The sequence below is a fragment of the Lutjanus erythropterus genome, chromosome 1 (assembly GCF_056507025.1).
Source record: "Lutjanus erythropterus isolate fLutEry1 chromosome 1, fLutEry1.hap2, whole genome shotgun sequence".
Classification (NCBI taxonomy): Eukaryota; Metazoa; Chordata; class Actinopteri; order Lutjaniformes; family Lutjanidae; genus Lutjanus; species Lutjanus erythropterus.
In genome coordinates this window covers 17,953,200-17,979,679 of record NC_139317.1, presented here as the reverse complement: position 1 = coordinate 17,979,679, position 26,480 = coordinate 17,953,200, and the positions used below count along the sequence as shown (strand labels likewise).

At 38.7% G+C, this 26,480-nt stretch overlaps 1 protein-coding gene across 1 annotated transcript in view; it reads right to left on the bottom strand.

Moving 5' to 3' along the window:
- gpc5a (glypican 5a) overlaps positions 1–26,480 on the bottom strand; it is a 193,967-nt gene that overhangs the window by 37,729 nt on the left and 129,758 nt on the right. The window lies entirely within an intron of this gene.

Here is a 26,480-nt window from a genome sequence, read left to right as displayed (position 1 = left end):
AAGAATCCAGTCGATTCTCAGTATTGCACACAGGAAGTGCTGCCAGCAATCAATGCTAGGCTAATGTGCGAAAAGGAGTAAGTTGAATGTCAGTGTTGCTAATCAATAACTATTCATTTTCAGCAACCACATTTCCACAAATAGGACACTTAATATTGTGTGATTGGATAATTACCATGCCCAATTAAGGATGTGTGACACTAAGCGATGGATGGTGGATGGAAAACATCTGCCACAAGGTGCTAATGGAGACACGCGCCAGACTCTGATCGACAGTGGGGAGATGGATCTTGATGTCTGCAAACTGTGGGATGCCAGCTAAACCTGCAGGAGTCAGATAATCCTCTCTCTACCTCGACGGCACCGGAGATAATGGATGTCCATCCTCTCAGATTTTGCTCTAACAGGAATATGCCGCTCCAAAGGGAAAAGGGCACAACCACTTTACAACCACTACATTTGTTGCTAATCCTACACATTCTTAAAAATCATCTCCTGTTGCTGACTTTTTAAAGATAAATAATAGATGATGTTATCTGCAACAAATTAGTCTTATCCTTTATTTTCACTGACACAGAAAATATTATGTAATTTCTCCACTCTCAGCCTCTTTTGGCCACAGAGTCTGACCAAGCTCAAACACATTTTGGGACTAAAGCGACACAGGGTCCGTACAGATTATCTTGTAGTGGGCTGGAGTGACATCTCAATCTTATTGCCTCCAATCCAGCTGAATCCAGCCCGGCGCATGCTGATAATGTCACCATATTTAATTTTTAGGCCATGCACACAAAGTCCAGTGCTGTTGGCCAGCATTGCATTCAACCATGTCAAACTACATGCAGCCCACTCTACCCCCAAGGTAGGCCAGACTTATTACATTACATGCAGTGAAGCCCTCCCACATCATGGTTTGCCAGTAATCCTCAGAAGAAAAAAAAAAGATTCTCGATGGGTAAATGTTGTCTCCATGTGCCAGCGTTAAAGCTTCTACTTAAATTCAGCTAGATCAACAGCCCATCTGTAGCTATACTGCAGCAATAAAGTGGGCTAATTGTGTTACTGAATGCATAAACCGTACATATACACATCGATGGATTATGAGACAATGGGCCCCTGGGCACAGACACGTAAAAGGTCCCCTACCCCTCCTTTATAGGAGCACACCCAGGTTGAAAGACACACTGTGATGGTTTTGTCTCTTTGTGGTACTTTTGTGTCTCCTCGTGGTGCCTTTGTGTCCCTTTGTGGTCCTTTTGTTTCTCTTTGAGGTCGAATGATTGACTTTCACAAAGAAATGTTAACAGTCACTTGATTGGTCAGTTACATTATTGCAAGGTCTGTTATTTCTGTGTGGCAGACCATTGCTATGGACACAGGTCTGATCATAGACTCTGGAAGAGCAATAAAATAATTTTTAAATCAATAAAATCATTTTTAAAATTAAGAATTTATGTTTTTTGGTAATTAACCATTTAATAAGTGAAATAATGTACAGCAGGCCAATTCTGCATTAGTGCATCGTCCTGTCAGGGTTTATTTTTTATTATTACACAGTTCTGTTAAATACTTGATTGTGATTGGTCTATTGCAGCATACTAAAATCTGTTATTTCTGTATAGCAGGCATTGCTGTGTATAATAGATGGCTGCTATGAAGAACAGGCCGTTGCTATGGACATGGTTCTGATCACAGACTGCAGGAACAATAAACTAATTTTTAAATAAATAAAATATTTTTTAAATAAATATTTTGTGTCAAATTATTGACTGTAAAAAAAAACTTCAAGATGATTCAAGACCTGCATCACCCCATCAAGGTTTATTTCACAACAACGATCTGCTCACTTTACATTACTTACTTAACTCTTTTGTCTTACTCTGTGATTCACAACATAGTAATTTAATCTCTACATCTTTGATTATGTACACAGACCAGTCTGATGACAGAAAAGTTCACAGAAATGTAACTGAGCCTGATGAGGGCGATTACTATTATGATAAAGGCTAATTACCATTATGCTGTCATTTAGTGATTCCATCATTTTGGAAATCCAACTCCTGCTTGTTCACTCTCAACTGAAATGTAATAACTGGATTAGATGCTTGATGTGATATGAGGCAGGAAATACTTTAATGCACCATCACCGCCTCATTCATGACTGTGAAGGCTGTTTTCAAATAACATGTTTTAACTTACTGTATATACAGTAATTGTTAAGTATGAAAGGTTGACATATGTTGGCTGTTAGTATTGGAAGCAGAAGCGCACATTCAAATAATAATAATAAAGATAATGACAGACCTGGAAGTAGCAAAACTAAATGGCATTCATGTTAATGGTATTAATTACATCTGTGCTGTTCCTGCTTTGACGTGTCAAAATGTCTGCTGAGAAAAAGGTACATAAAGCTCATGTCGTAAAACAAGAGCCGTTCTGACTGTAGCTGATTAGCATTTCTCTTGATTAATCAAAAATAACTCACCAGGAAAATCTTCTCACTGATAAAATTATGTCATCAATCATGTCATTTGAATGTGAGAGAACTGACAATAATAAGAGTACAAAAATAGTGCATGCATCAAGGTAATTTAAAAGCAAACTATGCAGGATTTATCCAAAGAACACTACACGTCATACAATAATAATTCCTCTCAATCATCAGCTACCAGAAGAAGGTGATGACTACATCTGTAAAAACTTCGCCCTCTGTCCATAACTTCTTATTTTCTCACTATTTTTCTGTGCTCAGGATGCTTTACCAACCGAAAACACTGATATTTCACATCCCGAGAATGAGACTCAACAGTCAAATATCTTTCTGGTGTGTTTAGAAACAGCAACTGACAAATCCTTCTACCTTTAAATTATCCAACGAATTTTCAAAGAGCCCGTGAGTTTAAGGGACACACCCCGGTGAAGATCTGCCTCTAGATACGTTTATCTTTGAGGATTTGAATCCTGGGATTCAGCAACTTATAAGATGACTTAGCATGAGGAAAAGTTACTAAAATACGATATTAAAACAAAATCATCAACTTAGTTTGACTAGATGTCTTAGGTCACCTGGTGATGCAGATGATAACTAACAGCAGTATTTTAAATCTGAGAGGTCAATTTGTGTTTAATTCAACAAATGTATAAGAATTTGCATTTTAGGGGTTCAAAACGGTTCAAAACATCACTTCCACTTCCTTCCTCCCGCAGGTTCTGCCTAGTCTGTGAAACAGTGCTCACTTTCAAATACATATACAGTGATCAAGACTCATCAGCCACAGGAGTTTACATTATTTTTTGTTAATCTTCTATTTAGTATTTTCACATTTTGATGCCTGTAGAAACTCCACCATTCTTTCCACTGATGTTGAAAAACAACAGGTCGACATACTGACACTTTCTCACAAAGACACATACCAGTACGTGATATTTTTCCCCCAGTATGGCAAAGGCATGTCCCGCCCTACTCTGCCTCTTATTGGCTCACCCTGCTATTCTTAACCTAACCCTATCCAAACCAATGAAGGCACAAGTACTAGCTTTTCAGAGTTACAGTAAAGCAGGTCAGGACTTTGCCATCCTGGGAAAAGTTTTCCTGCATCCTGCACACCCCACCTCTAACCCACCCCCCTCCTCAACCACACGTTTTAGCATTTTTCAAAATTATGCAGTGGTTGGAGTTAGGCTCAGACCTGGGGGTGCAGTTACACTTTAATATATCCATGAAGTTGCAAAAAACGACCAAATCTGCTATCGGAATTTGATTAAGCCAAACCTATTTTAATCCAGAGCTGATTTCAATCATATTCACTCAACTGGAGCACAACACCTTTTAGCTTGCGTTTGCAATTGCTTATCTAACCCACCTGCATAGTGCCCGAAAGCTCAAAAGATGAGATCATCATTCTTAGTCATGCAGCCCTCTGATATATTAGGATACTGAGAAACAGACACTAGAAGAAGTAGAAAAAGTGCTTCTACTGGTGTACACAGTGGCACTGATTGTGATTGCCAAACCTCTTTGAGGCCCTTCAACCATCAATTAATATTCATCTTCATTTTATTTATGTGCATTAAAAAAAAACCTTTCACATCAAATTTGAATATTACTTTTTAAACATTCTCAAGCTCCACTCACCGGATCCACAGAAAGTCTTCATTCATTCACTGGCAGAAATGTGAAATGTAATGAAATATCTTCTGCACCATATAGTGCAGAGGAGGCCACAGCCAGGATACATAATGTCAAGGCTGCTTTCTACAGTATAATTCAAAAAGCAATTGGAGAGATAATAGACACTTTCAACATGAGTCTTAATGGAGAATTTAATTGCTCAAAACCCACCCACAACATTATCTTTGACTTCATTTCACTTTCACTTCACAAGAAAGTATTTCTGAATAGCAGTGAAATAGATTTCAAGCAAAATGTTGAAGTCAGTGAGGAATTGCTTTGACTATAGGCATTTTGGGCTGGAAAAAAATATTTATACAGTTCCACTTCATTGTGTTTCCAAAAAGAAGCACATTTCAACAATAAATACACACTTAGCCAAAAATAGAGATATTTCTTTTTTTAACTACAACCCAACAACCTAAAATGTGTCTAAACATTAGCCTCTCATGTTTGATGGAACAATTACCAATGAGTAAATGTTCATCATTCTTTGGCAGCAAACAAACTGAGACCATTAAACAGCTTGCAAAAGCTGACCCTATTAACAGGTTTTCGCTGCATATGAAAGCATTTGTTTTATTACTCTGTTTTTCTCCTGTATGTTTTTGGCAAAGGTGGACATATGTAGACTAATACTGCATTCTGTAATTCAGGTCTTTAGGAAAATTAGGATATGCTATTCCCAAAATGTGTTATGTCTCTCTCATTGTTAGGCGCTGCCTCAACCCATCAAAGTTAATTGAAAAGGAATAAAGAAAACCTACTGCAGAAACCACAAAAAGACCTCCTGTGTGTGCCAACTGCTCCAGTTTTGGCATGTGTGCTTTTTACCGCACAATCATTCATTCATTGGAGGCATTCAAATGAAAATTTGGCCTGAGATGGAAAACATTTTCTCCAGCTCTAAGAAGAAGCACAAAAGCCAGTTAAACTGTTTGCTTTAATATGGCTCTTTACCCTGCTGGGCGGCTCTGCTCCAGGGGCCACTGACTTACTCTGCGTGTTGTTTGTGTGGTGCAGGTGACAATATGTTTCATCAAGACCTAAACTGATGAAGTATTTACCACACTTTCTTTTTTCACAGTTGCCTCTCATCAAGACACGTTGGCACTTGTATCTTGTCTGGCTCATTATCGAAAACATGTAATCAATATATTTTACAAATGTTTGGGAGTCACTTTTCAACAGACACCCAATCCATGAGGAAGCTCTAATTTAAACTAAATCTCCATATTTAAGAGTACTTTGCACTGTCAGCTACTGTGCCACGCTCTCTTGTGTTTCGTGGCAGCAAAAGATTATTAGTGCAACATGCAAAGCAATTCCCCCAGTTGAAGTTTCACTGAAGTAAGTAAAGCTGTGTGGATTTCCTGCACAAATGAGCACAGAGCAGGCAAAGGTTGACTAGATATGTGACAGGGTTTGACAGATGTGATTTTAACACATGCATTTGCACACATTTTGATTTGTGTCACAGTAACAGTTTGAAAGTTCCACTGCTGTATATAATTTATTCTGCATTCTTATAAACTAACTTGAATTATACAAGACGTTTCTGTGCGTTTACCAGCAGGTTCTACAAAAGAATGACCCTGCTGATGTAATCTGGATGAAATACAAAACAAGTTAGGTCACTTACTGTAAGATTGGCAGACAAAGAATGATTTTATTCATCTTGTACCTAATATTATGCTTTTACTGGCCTTTCTGCACAGCCAGAACATATGCTCACGCTGTACAAATCAATCAAGGTCACAATGTAAATACCGAACTCACAAATGGTTTTGGCCATTGATAATTCCAGTAAAGTTAAAGGTATGTGAAACATTTGCACAGGAAAAACAGTCATCACTCATAATCACTGGAAGTGTTTGGTAGTCACTGTATCTGCAAAAACCTTGCCCTGTGCCCATGTTTCTCATTATTTTGTTGTGATTGGGATGTTTTAGCAACCCAAAATGACAGTATTTGACAGGATTGAAACACAACAATCACCTATCTTTGTGGTGTATTTACAAATAGCTCGAAGAAATCCCAGTGATTCAACCTTTAAACAATAAATCCAATAAAGTTATTTCTAATAAATGTAAACAACCAGACATGTCCTCAAAAATGCTGAAAAGAAAGATAAAGGCAGTTTTACTGTGTGCAGTTCTAAAAATGAAAGGGAAAAAAAAACTGGAGCTGCAGATGGCTGTGAAGATGCAAACAATATGGCCGTTCTGTTCTGCGGCAAAGTTCAGTTTTATTTATATCACAGCAGTTTCAGTCAAGTTGACAGTAACCACAACATGTAAAATACTACATCAGTGATATCAAAACAAGCTCGCTGCAGCAGTACCTCAGTCTGTAGAGACCTGGCTTGGGAATCACAGGGTGGCTAGTTCATGTCCAGCACAGACCAGTCAGAGTGTGGACTGGCATCTGGTGAGGTGCCAGTTTACGAATTTATTTGTCTTATTTCAGGGGCACAAGTCGCCCCGGAGCGAGGCACCAAACTGTTCAGGGGGCCTGACTATGTGGCAACCTCCTCACTCTGACATCTCTCCATTCATTACTACACGGCATTGTTAAATACTTGATTCTGATTGGTTCCGTTTTGATCATAGACTGGAGGAGAAATAAATATCAATAGTAAGTATTCTTTAGTAAGTAGCAGGCAGTGGTGGAGAGTAGTGAAGTACATTTACTCGAGTACTGTACTTAAGTACATTTTTTGAGTATCTGTACTTTACTTGAGTATTTGTTTTTTTGGAAACTTATTACTTTCACTCCACTACATTTCAAAGACAAATATTGTACTTTTGACTCCACTACATTTCTAGGAAGGTTGTTGTTACTTTTCGACTGAGCTTTGAAGTCAGCTGTTGGTGTTTTTCTTTTCTAAAATGCAGTTGGTCAAGAAACCAATCACAGTAGCTCCTCTGGACTGATGTAAAAGTGGAAATACATCATCCAGGCGCTCTGTAACAAGCACAAGCAAGCTCTCCCTCTTTCATTCAAACAAAAAGCAGTAATGGTGACGACAGGAGAAAGACAAAATGAAATCTCAAGATGTTATTATAATTATTCATTATTCCAGGTAGCTTTTAAAGTTGGATTGTTTTTATCGGGGTGAAAAATACCACATAATTCATGTATATACTGCCTCTGAGGACAGAAAGAAATCTCAGTTATTTAACAGACTTGGAGAACTCCTTACAGTCGGCTTCAATCTAATTTTCATGATGTGATTTTAATACAGTTACATCAGAAATTGACAATAACTGTCCTTTTTGTTTTTGATTGTATTTCTATGCTGAAGTTTTTATAGGTGTTTCTATAGGTTTTGTGTAGCAGAGTGGTTCTACAAGCAGGTCAGTGCATCATTAGATGGTTTCAGAGATTTAAAAGCTTCTGTAAATGCATCATGAAAACAATACAGCATGTATTGACATTAGAAAATGTACTTTGTAATTTTTACTTTTGAATACTTAAGTATTTTTAAAAATGTGTACTTTTGAATACTTAAGTAGTTTTAAAAGCAAGAACTCTAATACTTTAACTTGAGTAAAATTTTGACTGAGCAACTTTCACTTGTAGTTGAGTAATATTTGACCAGGAGTATCTATACTTTGACTCAAGTACTGGGGTTGAGTACTTTGTCCACCACTGGTAGCAGGATATTGTGCAGTGAATAGTTAAATAAACCCTGACAGGGTGACACAGGCTCTGACGCAAAGTGGAGGGCTCTTGAATCATCCTGAATGAATGACCCACTTACAGTGCATTATCTCTTATTTGCATAAAGGTTCTGTTTGTATATGTGTTCACATCTCAGGCCTGTGTGGAAAAAAAATCTTTAATAAGGTATGCCTTCATTATGCCTCTAATTGTGTGACAGGCAGATCGTTGAATGTTATTCAGGTGTTGTGACCGCACTTAAACTGAACATCATCAGGTCTAATACAAGTTAAAGGACAAGTGTGTACCAGTTTCCTCTAAATTTTGCCAGTGGCTAGTCTTAAATTTTCATTGGCTAGCTATCAAAGCCAAATCCAAAAAAGGAAAAGGAGTCAGAGGAAAATACTGAATTTAATAGCTAATGGTTCTTGTTTTCAGATGATCACATAATAATTAAAAAAAAAAAAATCTGCCTTGTCCGCCTTGTGTAGCCTTTTGTTCACAACAAGTGACGATACTTTCCTGACTCTTCCTGTACAATTACCCATTGTGCTCTGACATTTTCTCACTCTGGCCACAGGCGATCGTTCTGTGTTCAGAGCACTGTGTGAATTTGAAAGCATCTATAAACAAGATATATCTGTATTCCAGCTTTGCAAATTGTGACAAGAGCGAGAGTGAAGCCTTGTGAATGTAATGGATGGCAGTCATAAATCACCAATTAGTTCGACAATGTAACACGACAGCAATAAGGTGTGTATTCTGCAATATCTAATGATTAATTTTTATTTATTGCTGTTGTTTATCACGTTTAGTGTGGAAGCAGACAGTAGTTTTGGAGAATTTAGCCAAAAATATAAAACAAAACATGACAAAATATTGATTTTTTTCCGGCAAATTCCAGTCAAAACTCCATACCTAAAACATTACACAGTTAACATATCAAATTTAGAGTTAGCTTGGAATCACAGTGCATTGATTGTTCCATCATCTAAATAGGTAATTATCTGATAAATATAGATAAAAACTACTTACATTATCATTGCTTTTGATATAGTTTTGTTTCCAAAACACTTGATTTGACTTTACCAAATGTCACTCAGAGAGCAGCTTGGTGATCCACTAATTTATACATTTTGCTGCTGGACTGTGTGTGTGTGTGTGTGTGTGTATGTACATGTGTGTGTCTTGAATATTAAGTGATTGTGATTTGAGAGAAGTGCCAGTGTTTGAGAGCGCACGGTGTTGTGACATTCAATCACTCTGACGTGGAGAATGAGTAATTGTGGGTCTTGAGGAGGAAAACCCGGGGAAAAAAAGCGACTCCCACAGGAGGATCACAGATCACTGACACATATCAGCTCTCTGATATCTGACTGATATGATTGTGTGGTTGCAGCACTGTTGACACTGGTGCATTTTCTGTTCCAGATGGTTATCACTGTCAAACGCTTCGTCTTGTCGTAGGCCTCTGCAGCTCAAGACGCTGCATCTTGTCGAGTGAGATCAAGTTATTTGTCTTGTTTCTTTTTTTTTGTGATCAATTGTTTACTTTTTATGTAAGGTAGGAGAGGCAACACGACAGTCACAACAGTGACACAATGCAAAACAAAGGCACACTATATGACAACAGTTTCTTTGCCTCTCGCCATCTCCCTTGTTTTATTCCCTCCAACCAACTCCACCCCCACCCTCTAACCCTGACACGATGAACCAAGGTAGTGGAACTGCAAACATTAGTTGATTAATCAATCAATTGATCAGGTGAAGATTAATTGCCAACAATTTCGACCAACAGTGACTCCTTGGCCTCCATATTATTAGATCTTTCTGACAGAGGGTGATTTCAATGCTGTATTGCTTCATGATATTGATGGAACAAGGGTAACAGCGAGCAGAGATCAAAGACTGGCGTGCAGTGCATTACAGAAATTAGCTAATGATTACAGAGTAACTGACATCTGGGTTATGATGAATCCTTTTATTCTCCCCGACACAAGACATTTTCAAGAATTCCTCATATTTTTCTGTCCAAAATCCTTTTCACTGACATTTGCAGCACCAATATGACTTAGGGCTGGGCGATATGGCCCATAAAAAATGTCTCAATATTTTTAGGCTATTCTGTGATATACAATATATATCTCAAGATACACACTTTCTCTAAAATATCATACTGGTAGGACTTGGTGAGACAAAATCAAATATGACAATATTTTTGACCAAATATCTCCATATTGACATTGCAACAATATTGTAGGGATGATTACTGCTGCTTTCATGTAATTACATTACATGGATATATTGCCTCTGATCATATGGCTGTCCTATATACTTTCACACTATGAATGCTACTTTTAAACATAAACTTGAAGCAGAACTGAATCAAGTTATGAACAGAAATAGAGCGCCAGCTGACGACCCTCGAGTGTTATGGGATGCAGTCAGAGGTTGTATCAGAAATAAAACAATATCTTTTGCATCAAATCTTAATAAAGTTTAGAAACGTCGTATTGAGTTTCTGGAAAGGGAAATTGCAGCGCTAGAACAAAGTATGCTAAATAACATTACAACTGAGACCACAACAGAATTTATTGGATGGACAGAAAGCAGAATTCTTTATTTATTGTACTTGGCAGAGTTATTCTATGTACAGTGCTTGATCCAGCCGCCTTCTTGCTCTTAAGTTAAGGACGAATGATCAGTTAGCAAACACCTCAGCACCAGAGGGAAATTGAACTTCTGATTCTGTCCACTTTTTAAAGTTGCAAAAATTTCGGAGGTTGTTCATAATGAAAAAGTTTGCTCTGAACTTTTATAACCATTACAATTACTGAAGCTGCCCTCAGAGGCAATGCTTTCATTAGAAAAGCCCTTGAAGAGTGAGGAAAAGCCATTAAATCAATTAACAAAAGCCTGGTGCTTTTGTGTTCTTATCCATGTGTATTGTGTTGTAGGGCTATAACTAATAATTATTTTCCTTGCTGATTTATTTGGCAATTATTTTCATGATTGATTGATCAACCGTTTAGTCTATTAAATGCAAAGGAGTTTGTTTGTTTGCTTTTGTCCAGGCGGCAGTTCAGGCTAAAAGACTCTTCATTTTGTTTTCACAGATGACAAACAAGGGCGGGAACTCCTTACGTTTAAGAAACTGGAGATGGCACATACACATTCTGTGGTTGAGAGTTTTGACACAAATATTGGGCCAAAGGTGCCACATCCACTTCTTATTTACACTTGTTTATATAGTCGGTCTCCTCTAAACTTCAGATTATGTGGACATTGAATATATACTGTAAGTGGAGAAACAGTCAAGAGGTCAGTGATGTTTGATTAATCAGAAAAGTAGGAAGGACATCTGGAGCCCAGTCCAGTAGCTGACTCCCTCCTGAGAGAGTTTAAAGCGGGTGAAATACTAAAGAGCAATATGCAGTCAGTAGCAATTTTGTGGGTCAAAACATCTCGTCAGGGAGAGAGGTCAAAGGAAATTGGCTGGAGTCATTCAGGCTGATGGGCAGGCCCCAAGTACATGAATAAAAGTACAGCACAACAGCAAAGGTGCAGGACGACGTTTCAGTGCCACATGTTGTTGTTGAACCTTGAAAATGAGTGGGCTGTAGCACCAAAGGACCCTACAAGGTTCCAGGCTGTCAACTAATGAGAAGGAAATGAGGCTACAGGGGGCATTATGTTCACAAAAAACCATTTGATTGACTAGTGGAAAGCCTTTGCCGTGTATAAAACCCTGGATTTCTGTTGCAAATGTTGATGTAAGGTGAGTTTGTTGTAAATAGAATGTTGTTTCTGTGTTGAAGGGCCAAACTAGTGATGGTGGTGGAGTTTCTTGGCAAACATTAGGTCTCTTAGTGCCAACTGAGCATCATTTAAATGCTACACCATCCTCAGCCGCTGACCAGGAGCGTCCCTTCATGGCCACAGTCTACCCTTTCTCTAAAGGATACTTCCAGCAGGATAATGGAGTGTGTTACAAAGCACTCATTATCTCCAGAAGCTTCCAAGAACATGACAATGACTTCAGTCTACTCCACTGGCCTGCACAGTCACCAGAGTTCAGTCCAACAGAGCACCTTTGAGACGGGCCACAGTGGGAGGTTTGCAACATGAATGCACTGCCAAAACTAAAATCCCAACAAAACAACTTTTGAATTCATGCCTGGAAAGTGCATTTTCTTCTAAAAGAAAAAGGATAAGAGGGTAGAGCAACCCAATGGTAGTGTGATGGTCAGGCTTAAGCTTTAGGCTCCTTGTTCTCGTATAAAATTTAAAAATGACAGTTAATATTGACATCTATCTATATTTTCTTTTGGCTTAAACTAACCTCACTGTCATGCCATTACAGTGATTATTTGTTTTTTGTTTTTTTAAAACCTATTTAAAAAAATCTCCATGTTGCTTGTTTTGCCTGGCCAAGAGTCTGAACTAGGACTGCATGGATGACTGGATTAATCTGCTCATTAACTTTTTTTGATTAATTATTTCAAAGTGACATCATCAAATAGCTTCTTTTGTCCAATCAACAGTCCAACTCAAAGACTCTTCATTTACTATCATAAAAGACAAAGAAAATTATCTATTAACAAGATTATCTAGTTGGCAACTAATTTCTTTTGATCGACTAATTGACTACTGGACTGATTGTTGCAGCTCTGGTCCAAACCCCAAAGATATTCAATTTACAATTATATATGAAAAGAAAAGCAACTGAACCAGTGGAGGTTTGGCATTTTTAGTTAAAAAATGAGTGAAAATGAAAAAGCTCATAGATTCTCAAAACGGTTGTTCATTATTTTTCTTTTGGTCAGCTAATCAATTAGTCTTATTATTATTTCAGTACTGGGACGACAGCTGAAGCTGCTGAAAGTTAATGGTGAAGCCTGTTGCCAACAGTGTTAATTTTAAATATTTTTTAATGATAAACATTCATTCATTCATTCATTGGAGCCTATCCCAGCTGACATTGGGCAAGAGGCGGGGTTCACCCTGGACAAGTCGCCAGTTCATCGCGGGGCTGACATATAGAGACAGACAACCACTCACACTCACATTCACACCTACGGGCAATTTAGAGTCACCAGTTAACCTGCTACGCTGCATGTCTTTGGACTGTGGGAGGACGGCGCAGAAGGGCCTCCCCCAGCCACAAACTCCCATAATAATATATAATAATAATAAACAATTCTTGTATAATTAATACATCACAAAAGGAAATGTGCTTTAGGCTTACTGCAGAGTGCATTCACAGAACCAGTGAGAAACAACATTTAGAAAACACTGACTGCTGATGTATCATCTATAGATAATTGGTTTCCAACCTTGGGGTCCTGGCCCCCAGTAGGGCTCATCAAAGCTTTGCTGGGGGTCTCGAGACCCTCTTAATGGAATACAATGTTTTGAAAAAATATATACAGTAGACCTATATCTCAGCTTGTTGTTCATTTATGTAAAGACAACTAAATCAAACTGTTAGTTGTACAGTTTTGATTGTTTTTTAAGATCTAAACTAAAAAACAAACAAAACAAGCAAACAAACAAAAGAGACCCTCACAGGATAAGGGTGACGACCCTTTCACAGAGTCCTCACTTTCTGTTAAACAGTCTCGTCCTACATTAGACAAGTAAAGTACACAAGTAAAACAACCAAAGAGCTAACAGGACAATTGCCGAGCATTAGGGAGAAGAAAACACTGAATTTGTCAAAAATGTATGATTGGTAAAAAATAAATAAATAAAATAAAATAATATTTAATATAGACAGAGAATTGTATTAAAATTATCTGCTCAAATCTGCTCATCCAAATTACTTGTTTTATGCAAACTTCCTGCAGGTATTGTGTTCATTTTAGCTTAACTGTACAGTTCATCAGTTGTTCTGGAAAATATGAAATATCATTCAGGGTCATTAGTTTACTGAGGACCTAAGGAAAAAGGTTAGGAACTACTGATCTAGATTTCAAGGCTTATTTTAGGAAATGTTGGATTTTAGTATGCGTTAGTTGTGTATCATTGTGTATTTCATCAACAGCAAAAAGAGCATTAGTATAAAAGGCAAAATGGAAATAAAAATAATACCTAAAACATTTGACAAATATATTGTTAATGGTCACTGGAGCTCAAAGACGAGATCACCCGTGAGCAGGTTTGAGCAGAATTGAGAGTTTTCTAAAGCATCCGGCACTTATTCCAGTGCACTGATGCAGACCTGGAACACGGCAATCAAAAGCAGCTTATTTAGGCTGAAGGATTCTGGGTGCATTTATTTGGAGCCAGACAAGGGTCCACTGAGAGACCAGGTTTTTAATGTGCCATAAATCACAACCACAATTTAACCTCAAAGTGTAACATCATCAAACCTGTCCTCTTTGTTCGTGACCACGACAAACATCACGCTGCTGCAGCCGTGTTTCCTACCTGGATATCAGCCTTTTCCATTATTTCTCATCCATTATCACTGAAGGTCAACACAGAACATCGGACTGAGGAGATTCAGACACCTTGTTCCTGTTGGGCGACTCAGATTTTCACTGGTTCACCTGACGTGTTTCTGTCAGCGAGTGTGTGTGTATGAGAGTGTGTGCCCATGCATGCTTGTGTATAGTTGTGGTTGTGGGTGTGCATACTATTAGGGAAGAGGGTGAGATGAGGGCTTGTGCAGCAGACATACAGTAGGTAGTTTTTTTCTGCCTGGCAGGGCAGGCAGACAGAGAGGAGGGATGATGGGAGAGCGGTGCGTGGGTCTGCCAGGGCTGCTGATGCACATCTAAGGATGACCTTGGAGGTCTGAGGATGAAGGCTGAGAGAAATTTTCAAAGGACATGAAGGGGTAGGAGTCATATGTCACCATGCTGATAAGTGGTGTGGGTCATGCAAAATTTACTTTCATGTTGCCACAAGCCGCAATACACAATTCAGGAAGAAGAAAGGGCTGATTTCAGTGCTAATCCATTTTATACCAGAGAAAAAACTACATTTCTGACCTTGTCGAATTTTTTGACACAAGGGGAAAGAGTGACTCATGTTATTATAAGTGAAGTGGATTTTAGAACAGTTACAACCACTTTCTACCCACTTTCAAACATGAAATGGTGCTGCATGTTAGCAGGACTGAATTCCAGAATTGAATCTCACTGAGGCTACACCACAGATTATTTTTGGGGAACTATGAGGCTCAGTGGATGGAAATATCAATTTGCTGGTCAGTCCACCGATATGGCTCATGTACTGAAATATCTTAACTAAGTATTGAGTGGACTGCTATGACATTTCAACATTCATGACATTGGTGATCCCCAATTTTCCTCTAGTGCTGCAGTAAGGTTGACTGTTTTAGTGAAATGTCTTCACAACTACAAAAATGTATTATTTAAGGGATAATGCCTGATGAGGTGTACATTATCAGAAATTAATGGCCGACGTGGAGGCCAGACCATCTGACGCACAGCAGAGCAGGATTATCCCACTTGTACCATACATTTTGCTATCAAAATCTACATTTTTTTCCACAAGCCATAACTCAGTTTCCATGGTAACAGGGAACAGTTGACAAATACCCGTGATAATCTTTACCACCCCATCAGGTCATTGGCAATGTAAACATTGTTCACTACTCCAGTAAATAGGATGAACCTTAGATATAACTTGGCAATGCGAGATATTTCTATTCTGCTCAGCTCACAGAAGCCTTTGGTTCAGCTATGAGCCAGAAAGCTAACGTTACGCTACTAAGATCGAAAGTCAATAACACTGCATACAGTAGACAAACAGTAAGTATAGTTTGACAGTGTATTTAACGACAAGACTTAATAGCTATCCAGTCATCTCACTGTCCCCAATTCAACAACTGATAGGCCATGTGTACAGTCGTCCACAGCCAGCGCTAAAACCAAGTGTGAAGATACATCTGGTAATACGAGACCAGCCGCAGCCTGAAGCAGTGAGTTGAATAGCAAACTTATGTGATGCAAAGTGTCAGTAAGTACAGAGGGGCACAAAAAAGTTCAGGGGAGCAAAACAAAAGTTTGATGAAGAGACATTTCCACTGTAACTACTTAGTACGTAGGTGTCCTACTGATGGATGCCCTGCAGCCAATCAAAACTGAGTATTTACCAAGAACATGGTATGAAATGCATTGTGGCACACACATTTACCCAGGGATGATTTGTAATTCTTTTCTCCTGTCTCTCCAGTGTAGCCATTATTAGATTAAAATGTATTTATTTTATTTTAATGTTTATGACCAAATACCTACAAAACTAATGCCATTATCATCCGCCTCAGCTGTACTTTGTGTTCAGTGCTAATTAGCAAATGACTGCATGAATTTTTCTTCCGTGGGTTTGTGTTTGCATATGTTTGGGCTGGTCATTATGGAGCTGAACAGCCAAATGATATATATTCTCACCTCTCTCCCTCCGATTCAACCTCAACAAATATACTAATCAAAGACCGCAATTTAATCCTTTGTCACCTGGGGAAAAACTCCACTAGATCCTCTAAAAATTGTGAGAGTTTTATGGTGCCCGCTATTTAAGCAATTGAGAATTCAGTCAGCAGTGGTGGACTCAAAACACACCACTCCAACCATCTTAACAGTCAACATCAGTTCATGGTGATTTGGTCTCATAAAATAAGATTTTCATTTGATTTTTCATCACAGTGAATCATCATAGGAAAGCCATTATACCGTTCACGTCTAAACTTGCAACAGAGCCATTGTGGCCAGTCGATACAGCCTTGAAAGCATCTACTTGGTGGCACACAGACAGCCTGAAATAGGGGGAGAGACAAGGCGTAGACAGGCAGTAAGAAGGGGGTCAGTGTCGATTGGTTGCGGGGCCATCGGAGAATAAGTTGTCTTAATGGAATGTTCAGCATCTGTGCTTATTGATAGAGCAGACTTTTGGTGGATGGACTGTGTGTCTGACACTGAGCTGATTATTAAAACAGTTCACACAATGATGCGTGCTTGCCCTTTTCATGGTTCATTAACACAATGAGATGTCCTTCCACATGCAAGCCGCAGCTCATTAAGCCCGCCATTAAATCATGCACGCTACGAGAAAATGATTGAAAAACAGGAATGTGGCGTTGAAGATAATGACAACTTACTGCGGTTAAAAAGCTTTGCTTAAAAAAACACAAACACCTGGAAGGGAAATGATAAAGAAAATGCAAGGTTTCTATTATCTTACAATAAAAATGTCATTATGTTTACTGTGCCAAATCAAAAAGCAATTGGATTTTATTTTCATCAAAGCGTGGCTTGAGTCAGAGCAGGCAGTGACGTTCAAAGCACATACACTAGGTGCATTTTTCATCTGAAAGTGAATCCAATCTGAGTTGTGACCATATGTTAATACACAGTAGATATTAATCTGTACGCTTTCATCTGCCTGCTTTGCAGCTTACTTATATGAAAGGGAACAAGTTTTCCTATTCGTAAGCAGGCAGCGACAAAATCTATTTTTGTGTGTGTGTACTTGAACAAGGACAAACGAAGAGAAAAAAGCTCTGGCTTATAACGTCTACAGCATGTTATTGCTGAATGATTGCTGATAAGTCCCTGCACCTAATTATTTATTTAAAGGAGAAATCTGTAATATATTTGCTGTAAATATGGAAATGACAGTGACTAAGGAAAAATGTTAAGTTGAAATACTCACTTCTCGCTACAGCCACTGTGTCCTCCTTTTAAATTTCTATTCTAGCCCTTAACTCTGTGTTACTGTTTCCCCATTTCAGGTTTATTAAAATTCTAATTAATGCCAAATGAGTTAGTGCTGTTTATGAGTCGTAAGAAATCATTGATAACATTTTAGACGGAGTGGAGGTTTATAATGGTTAAATTGAACAATTCGTTAATGGAGTCTGGTGGGTATTGAGGCAGGCATTCACCGAACTCCAGCTGAGAGTGTGTATTTTTGGAACAGTGGGCTTTTGTTTTGGGATAACAGGCTTAGCTTTACATTGACAGACAACTGACAGTTATGAATGGCTGATCATCTTACAGTGTGGGACTCGTCTTTGCTTGTGATCGTCAAATAACAATGTTGCACTCGCCTTGCACTCTTGCAGTGCTCCTGCAGCCTGCCGGAGCTCTGTTGAGTCTGGGGAGGAGAGAGTGGGAGGAAACGACTCGCTTCAACCATAGATCATATATTAAGTCAGGATTCAACCTATTTAATATACCAGCTATGGCTATTTGGAGTCCTGTAGTCAGTTTTGCATTTGAAGTCCCTTCACCGCATCATTATTTTCTGTAAAAGTGTAAATTTAGATGCAGACTTGTCCAGGCCTCTTATGGCCTTGATGTGGTTTGGCAGAAACCAGCATTACTTTGTTTTATTGATGCATATTTGAATACATTTCACGCCGTTTTAGATATCTATGACAAATGTTTTAAATGTTAAACCATATCAGAGTGCACAGCTCAGCAGACAGTGTTTTTGTTTTGCTTACATTACCTCCCTAATTTCAGTCCAACTATTTTGATAAGTCACTCACATCTATCATTTCCAATAGTTGAAAGCAGGCTGAGTTGAAGAAAGGTGCATGATTATCCATATGAGTTAGATAAGCCCACAGCAAACGGGGGAGGCATTCATGATGAGTCACAAGAGACTGATTACATAAACTAATCCCACAGTGAAGCTAAAACCTCCAACAATCTGTGGATGAGTGGGAAGCAGTGGGGTTAATATGTTGTTTAAGGTAGTTTAGAATCTAGGGCATGTCAAGGTAACTGAAAATCCAGCTGAGAAAGCAACATTAATACAGAGGACATAACGTGTGACGTATAAAGATTAACAGGGGTCTAAAGCTACCGAGGAGACATATACTAGGCTGTTGGTTGGACGAAAACATATTAATTAATTAACACATTAACGTAGAATGTGATCAGCTCATTAATAAATGATGAAAAGCATTAGTTGCAGTATGATGCAAAATTCAAAATGAGCTCATCCTCAACCAGCTACAACAGTGAAATCCTGCTATTACAACACATTAGTAATAATAATCTAATGATATAATGTGTACTGTAATAGTAGACAGGAGACAGTATGTTTACTTCACTTGTATCAGACAGTTTAATATTAGTACTTTTATTGATGTAAAGGATTTGGATACTTCCTGCACAGCTGCCAGACTCATTCACAGCTTTGAGGAACTGATGAAGCCTAAAATTTAACTAGACGTGCATTTATGTTTGCCGGTGATACTACAAATGTGTGTATTAGCTGACTTTTGTTACTCTGTATTTCCAAATATATAGTTGTTAAAGGTTGAAGCCCGTAGGATCATGAAACTTTTGTGTTGGTGTTGAGATTTTTCTTTTTTCCCTGAGTGTCCCACTGAGACAGCAGGTCTTAGGGCAACCAGCCTTGGATCAGTTTCAGAGCTCTCCACCACTAGTTAAGCAGCAAAAGTTACACAGAATAGCCAGTGGTGTTATGAGAAATAGTGTGCACGTTTGGCCAATAACTCCTGGACTGTGAGGTCTAGAATTAAATATTTCCCCTCAGGTTTTTCAGCTCAAGATAAATCCACTGGACGTAGAGGGTTTATTTCTGCCGAGTTTTGAGAATCTATGCTGTTTGGCTGTGGTATAAAAATGAAATTGACTCGAACCTCATTCTTGGGCATTGGATGTTACAGCAAAGTCCATCACTGTGATCATCTTTAGGCCAGTGCAACTTTTCCTTCTGGTACAACATTTCGCCCTCTGTTTCTTACATCAATGTATCACAACGTTTGGGAACATAAGTATTTGATTCTGAAGCAATGAACACATTAATCAATTAGGAATTGTCTTTTAAATTAATCAATAACTATTTTGATAACTGAGTCATGTTTACATTAAAAAAATATCCAAACTCTCTGATGTTTCTGAAATTTTATGGACCAAACAACTAATCGATTCATTGAGAGAATAATCAACAAATTAATCAATAATGAAAATAATTGTTAGTATGTCACCTACCCCCCACATGCACAGAAAGAATATATTTACTCCAGCCAGAGAGAAACAGACTAAGCGTTTACTTGGTTGTACTTGGTTGGTCATTTAAATCAGGGCTTAAAACATTACTGGTTACTGCAGCTTACCAGTGAAGTAGATACGTAACTTATTTTTAGGATAATCTGTAGCTATTGTTTTTATATTTGTCTGCTGTTGCTTTTGTTTTATGTTTGCTCTTTAAATGCATTTTCTGTAATGTTTTAAACTATTTATTGTCCTGCTTTTAGCTTTTGTTTTTAATGATCTCAAACGCAATTTTAATGTTCCTTTAATGTTTTTATTTTAATGTATTTTCAAGTTCTGTAAAGCACCTTAAATTGCCTTGTGTATGAATTGTGCTATATAAATAAAATTGCCTTGCCTTGCCTTGTAATTTTCCTGTTGAGTGGATTATCACAGGTTAACACCAGCCCTCATCAATCATGGTCCATGTGCTACTTGGACTTGGACCGCCACATGAAAAGTGACAATTTTTCCCTTTAACGGTGAAAACTACGTTAGGCTTTGTTGGCTTCTTCCAGACAAGTTGAAAAAAGATTACTTGAGGTCACACTGATGAATGTCAACACCATCATTATAAACTGCCAATTTTTAAAAGGAAAAAAAAGTCAGTCACCTTTTGCCCTGTAGTTGTAAAATGCAACTGACGAGAGAGCAACTTTTAAATAAACGCCGAATTAACTTTATTCTTGTTATCAAGTCATTTTCTCCTTAAGCTCTGGACACCCCTGATGGCAGATGGTGTCTTTTTCTGGCAATCTCTGGCAGCCCCCTCATCTGTCTGCCGATGACAGGAGCCATTTTACTAATGCACTCATGACTGCTTCGTGTTTCATACAGTGTCCTTGGCGTTCACCTCCACTGTCTCCAGCTGCAGAAGAGGATGATGGACTTTGGGTAGAATCCTCTGAAGAGTGTGAGGATTCTGATATCAACAGCTTTAATTTCCTTTTTGACAACTAGTTGACCAGACTGTATGTATTGAGGTGACACTTATTGATGTTGCCTTTCTTGGTGCCTATAGCTGTCCTGTCTCTAGCCTGTTATGTGGCCTTTTGATGTTTCAACCCCTTCAGTTCCAATTATTCTCCCTCCATTTGCGTCCACCTAGCTATATTTTTCCACTCTAAATGGCTTCCCAGTGTCATTACTGTAGATTCTCCTGTCATCTGTTTCATGTCTTGCATGCAGATGATGTGACTGATGGTAGCCCCCTTCATGAACCTATCCACTCTTCACAGTTATCTGACATTAAGGGTTAAAGCCTCTGCAGGTTCATATGGAGCTATAAATGATGCTCACTTGTGTGATTAACTTTAAGAGCAGCTTCTAGCGGTTTTGTCCACGAGTCTATTGAGTTTCTGATGGAGTCTCCTAGTGTGTTGTTGACCTTGTGCACTGCAAGAGGTTCGAAGGATCCACAAGAGTCTTTATGAGTTGTTCATCCAGACTATATGGTTGAAATCAACATTATGACAGTAAGAATTTCTTTTGCAGGATGTAGTTGTGGTGCTATTGAAGTGTATTGCATCATACAGAGCAGTGTTTCTGTTGATATGCAGTCAACAGGGTGGACAAAATAACAGAACCAGTCAGTATAACGCAATACGGTTCAACAGCATTACAAACTACAGCCTTCAAAATGACCATAAGGTTGAGTCAGCACCTCTCGAAAACAACAGCTGAACATTATAACCTTCAGATAGGATTTATTGCAGGGCTGTTGTATTAGACTGACTGGCAAGGTGTACAAAATTAACAGCCATCTGAGTGCAAATATGTCAAATGTATCCAAAATTGCATTTAAATAATCATCAGAATTGAGTATACAACAATAATAACTGGCCTTTTTTCTATCATTCTATCATTTTCTATCATAGTGACCCTGCACATGGCATGACTCTGTGAACAGCTGATGTGAGAGTAATTTTTTACCTTGCTGAGAAGTTGGAGGTGTACAGCCTGTTGCCTGCAGCTCTTCATCAAACAGCTCACTGTGGCTGTTCCTGCTATAATTCCAACTGATTCAAAATTTGCCAAAAACAATGTTGACACATTTTTGATGAATCATAGAACTCCGTGTCAAACTCACTGACAAACATATTGAATTTCCTGTGACTACTTCATAATAAGAGTCAATTTGTGTCTCACAAGTCAAAATACTTTTAATGTGAAGCTGCAGCAGTAGGAAATGCTCAGTTTGCAATAGAAGTGAGGTAATACAGCATTTATTCGACAAATGTCGCTACAGACACCCAGTTGGTAATTCTGCAGATTTCATCACTGGGCTGCAGGCTCAGTCACCATTGTCTTAACCTCATTTAGCATCAAATCAGTGAACAGATGGTGACTGAATAGACATTTATATAAATGCAAATCTTAAAGATTACTTTAAGTACATTTACTTAAGTTGTATTTTTTAGTGTGTGACTTGTTATTGAGTATTTTCACAGTTCAGTAATGCTACCTTTACTGAAGCAAAGGATCAGAATACATTTCCAGCCACTGTCTAATCCAGACTTGTGTTTGTCTGTTTCAGCTTCACACACTGACAGCTCCGTCGTTCACTCGCTTGTGTTTTGGCCCTTTGGTGTTGTTTTTAATCCCCTGCTGAGATTTGCTCATGTATTGACACACACGTCCCCTCAGCTTCAAGACTTTGATGTTTGACAGGAGTTTCCACGTTGAACACTAGTTTGGATGGTACTATTCCCTCGTGGGTGTCTTTCATGATTAACAATGTCCCGCCTCGTGTGAGACAGTCAAGGCGGGAGTCAGCTGTTAGCAACTGGTTCATTTGTGCTGCTTGGTGTTAATGCAGCGCAATTAGTTCCTTCAACCAGTGGGTGTGGATGATTTCAGGAACCATTTGTTTTTCTAATGGTGACTGGTTCCTGTTCTGGAAGATTGTAATGGTCTGGTTTCAGGTCGATCAGCCACTGAGGACTGATGTTACTTGATTATTCTTTCAGTGTTTACAATTTACAAAAACTAGCTCAAAGTTCAGTTCACAACAAATATATAATAAAATAATAATTAAAATGAAATAGTTCATGTTCATTTCTTGCATTTTGTATTGCTTTGTTTAAACAGATCCTCCTCCTAACAGTGACGCTGGAAGTCAGTCAGACTTAGGGGTGCTGGGGTGCATTAGCAGCAAACAGATATGTTCTGTTCACCGTTCACCAACAAAAATGAGCATGTTCAATGAATGTGCTCTTTTATCGCCTTCATGCACAACACGGTCTACACTTCCAGTCCCAAATCTAAACCGAAGTCATATTTCAACATCAGCTGCTGAAGCTTTAATTACATAATATTCCCCTGCAGCTACAGCAGCAGTTTAAGCTGCAGAAGCTCCTCAATATCAATGAGACTGACATTCAACAAAACCTGACCTACATCATTAACTGCTGCGGTTCAGACTGAGGCTCATCATTTTTGTTTTCTACCAGTTTACTGATTTTCATGGAAAACCATGGACTACCAAGTGAAGGGGAAAATAATGTTTGTGAAATAAATAGTACATTCATAATCAAATTTTCACTTGCATGATGGTATTTTTTAAAACATCTTAACATTTTTTTTTATTCCAAATATATGCCAATATATTCTACTTTTATTAAAACTATGATGTCCAATTAAGTAAACTGCACAAATATTGTGCATAATACAATCAAGCTGTTGAAAAACAGGACTAAAGGTATATTCCTGAGACATGAAAGTCTTTGATAAATCACTTAGTTTATTAATTAGTTCAATGTGTTAATTTAATTGCAGGATAAACAGACAACCTATGAGTCGACCCACTAAGATGTACAGGCCGAAAGCCTATGAGACACACTGCTGTAAATGATTTTGATCCCATTATTGCTTTCACAGAGGAGGGCAGGAGTCACAGCAGGTGACCTAATTTGATCTCACACTGTAATGAGGATAAAGATCTTCCTAATAAGCACAGCAGCGTATTAGAGGGGCTGTTAGGAAAACTCAAAATGGCTCCCAGTGATAGGCCTATTATTGTATACGTCCAGCAAAGTGGCCTCAACGTAATTCCCCATCTCTCAGATCTTTCATTTACAGCTGGAACATACAGTATACAACAGCGTAAATTATGGCAGCAAATTGGTTTGTGTGCACATCCCCCTCCGTTGAATGCTGTCATGGCAATTATCACTTGACATAAGACAGTGGAGGAGGCCTACATGTAACAGGCAAATGGTTGCATGTTGCCTGCGATGTAGAAGCTCACACAACATCAAATACTCTCCTGCTGAGACACTACTAATTAATAAGCGTCATGGTAAAGGAGGCCTCTCCCCTTCCCCTCATTGTGCTTACTTGCTAAAGGAATCGATTTGTGTCTCTCCTGCTGCCACAGTGTCTGACAGATATCTTTTTGCAGTACAACGCTCACGCTGCAAGCAGTCACAGTGTCTGCAGCTGAACCACGCCGGGCCAGATAAGAGGCATAGAGCTGCCTGTTGGGGTTGGAGCATGAAAAAACCTCTTAGTTGTTCTCCACTGCAGGATTTGTTGACAGGTCACAGAAATCCAGGGTTTAGTATTGGAAAGGGGGAAGTTGAGGAAAACCTTTTATTTCTTCTAGTATGTATATGTTCCAACAAGCCAGGAACTGGAGGTAAATTTGTTTTTTTTAGCCATGCTGTGACATGTCTCCAGGGAAAACAATATCAGTCTGTCGGTCAACCACTTTGGACCAGACTGAAATATCTCAATGACTATTGGATAGATTGCCATGACATTTTGTACAGGCATTTGTAGCGCCCAGAGGAGGAATCCTTATGACTCTGATGATCCAATTAATTTTCATCTAATAGCACCAGCTGGCCAATTTTTTTTTATTATTCAAAAATATATATTTTAACAGTTCCCACACAAGGAATCTTAATGACTTTGCTGAATCCCTGACTTTTCCTCCAGCACCAGACAGTGTAGATTTGTGGTTTTGAGAGAAATGTCTCTGTTTGATTAGGTGTAAAACTACTGTAATGTCAACCATTAGTTTGGGGTCAACTGTTTTGAACAAGTGGCAACCACCGCGTGTGCGGATGTGCCAAAAACTGCACTTCTCCAAATGGCCTCTTGAGGATGGCTCCAAAAGCGAGTCAACCCCTACAGACCCCCAAATGTCCAACTTTACAGCAGAATTATAAGCACGTTTAAAGACTGGTAGAAACAAAACTCTTTTGGTCTCTATAGGTAGTATGGAGGTGATTTTTTATATAATTCAACCTTTAACCTACAATAAAAGTTTAAAATTATGTATAATTGAGGCTATGCCCACTTAAGGTGGCAGGCAGGTGCCGTCAGATGGCTCATTGCTTCATAGCCACTTCTAATGACCGACTCAGCTCCACCTTTTTGTCTAGTTTTGGATTAGCCGGGAGTTAGCCAATCAGGCACTGCCAAGTCGGCGATGGCCAGAACCACCACACTGAGAGCTTTGGCTCTCGGACCACAATGGTTCCTCAAAAACCTTTGGCCTAGGAAACACTGCTGAGGCTTCATCCACTACACATTATACATTTAATGGTTTTAAATCCCTGAGGCTTCTTTATAGCTTTGTGGCACCTTGGTGGGTTTTTTTTTTGGAGCCAGAGGTGGCCATATTTGAGAGAAAGACTGGGGTTATGGAGGATATGCATCGCTGAGAACCAGAGGACATGCTGTGGTAGAGACTTGTCAATCACAAGGTAGCCACGCCCTAAAGCATACCCTGCTTTATCATCTACAGTGTTTCCTCTACATTCATTTAGGAGTGGCGCCCGCCACTTCCCGAATTACAAATAAACTATAAAGCAGCGAATTACCGGCCGGAGAAGAGGTAGACGTAAGTTATTAGCTTGAGATAACTCGACATAGATTTTACAAGTTAAACAGACGTTCACAATATGTTGATGACCAGCTAACGTTACGTAACTTATCGGTAGTTTAAGTTAATTTGGCCCGGTGCCAACTCAGTGAGTGACTCGCTAACGTGAGTAAACTAATTGATAGTATTAGGCTAACGTTAATATCTACACACCATTATGTAACAACTGACTGCATTTTTCAGATGAGTTTATTGAAATATTTCTCTAAGAAGAGAAATGGAACGCCTGCCCCCGCTGCTGAAAAAAATCCTAGAGGAAACACTGATCTATTTAACTCTAAGCAGTATATGATAATTTACTAAATATGAAAAAGCTTTGAAATTAGCAACTGAGACCATAACGTTCTTAGGAAACTACTGAAGTAAAAAATTAAGTGACAAGTAGGGTCATTTTCTCATTGACTGTCATAAAATTGGACAAACAGTGGAGTCGCCCCCTGCTGTCCATTAAGAAAAGTGCACCTTTTTTTTAAATCGGCTTTACTTTTCAGACCCAGAAGCTTTGTCCACCATATACAGTCTATGTATTTGATTGATTGGCATAAAATTTGGCTCCGACATTAATGTCCTCCGCAGGATGAATAGTTATAATGTTATAAATGTATCCAGTACTTTGGTTTATGAACATATACCTGCATAATTAATGACATTCCCTTTAATCTCAGCTGTACTAGTGATAAATAGCAGATGTTAGCATGCAAACACA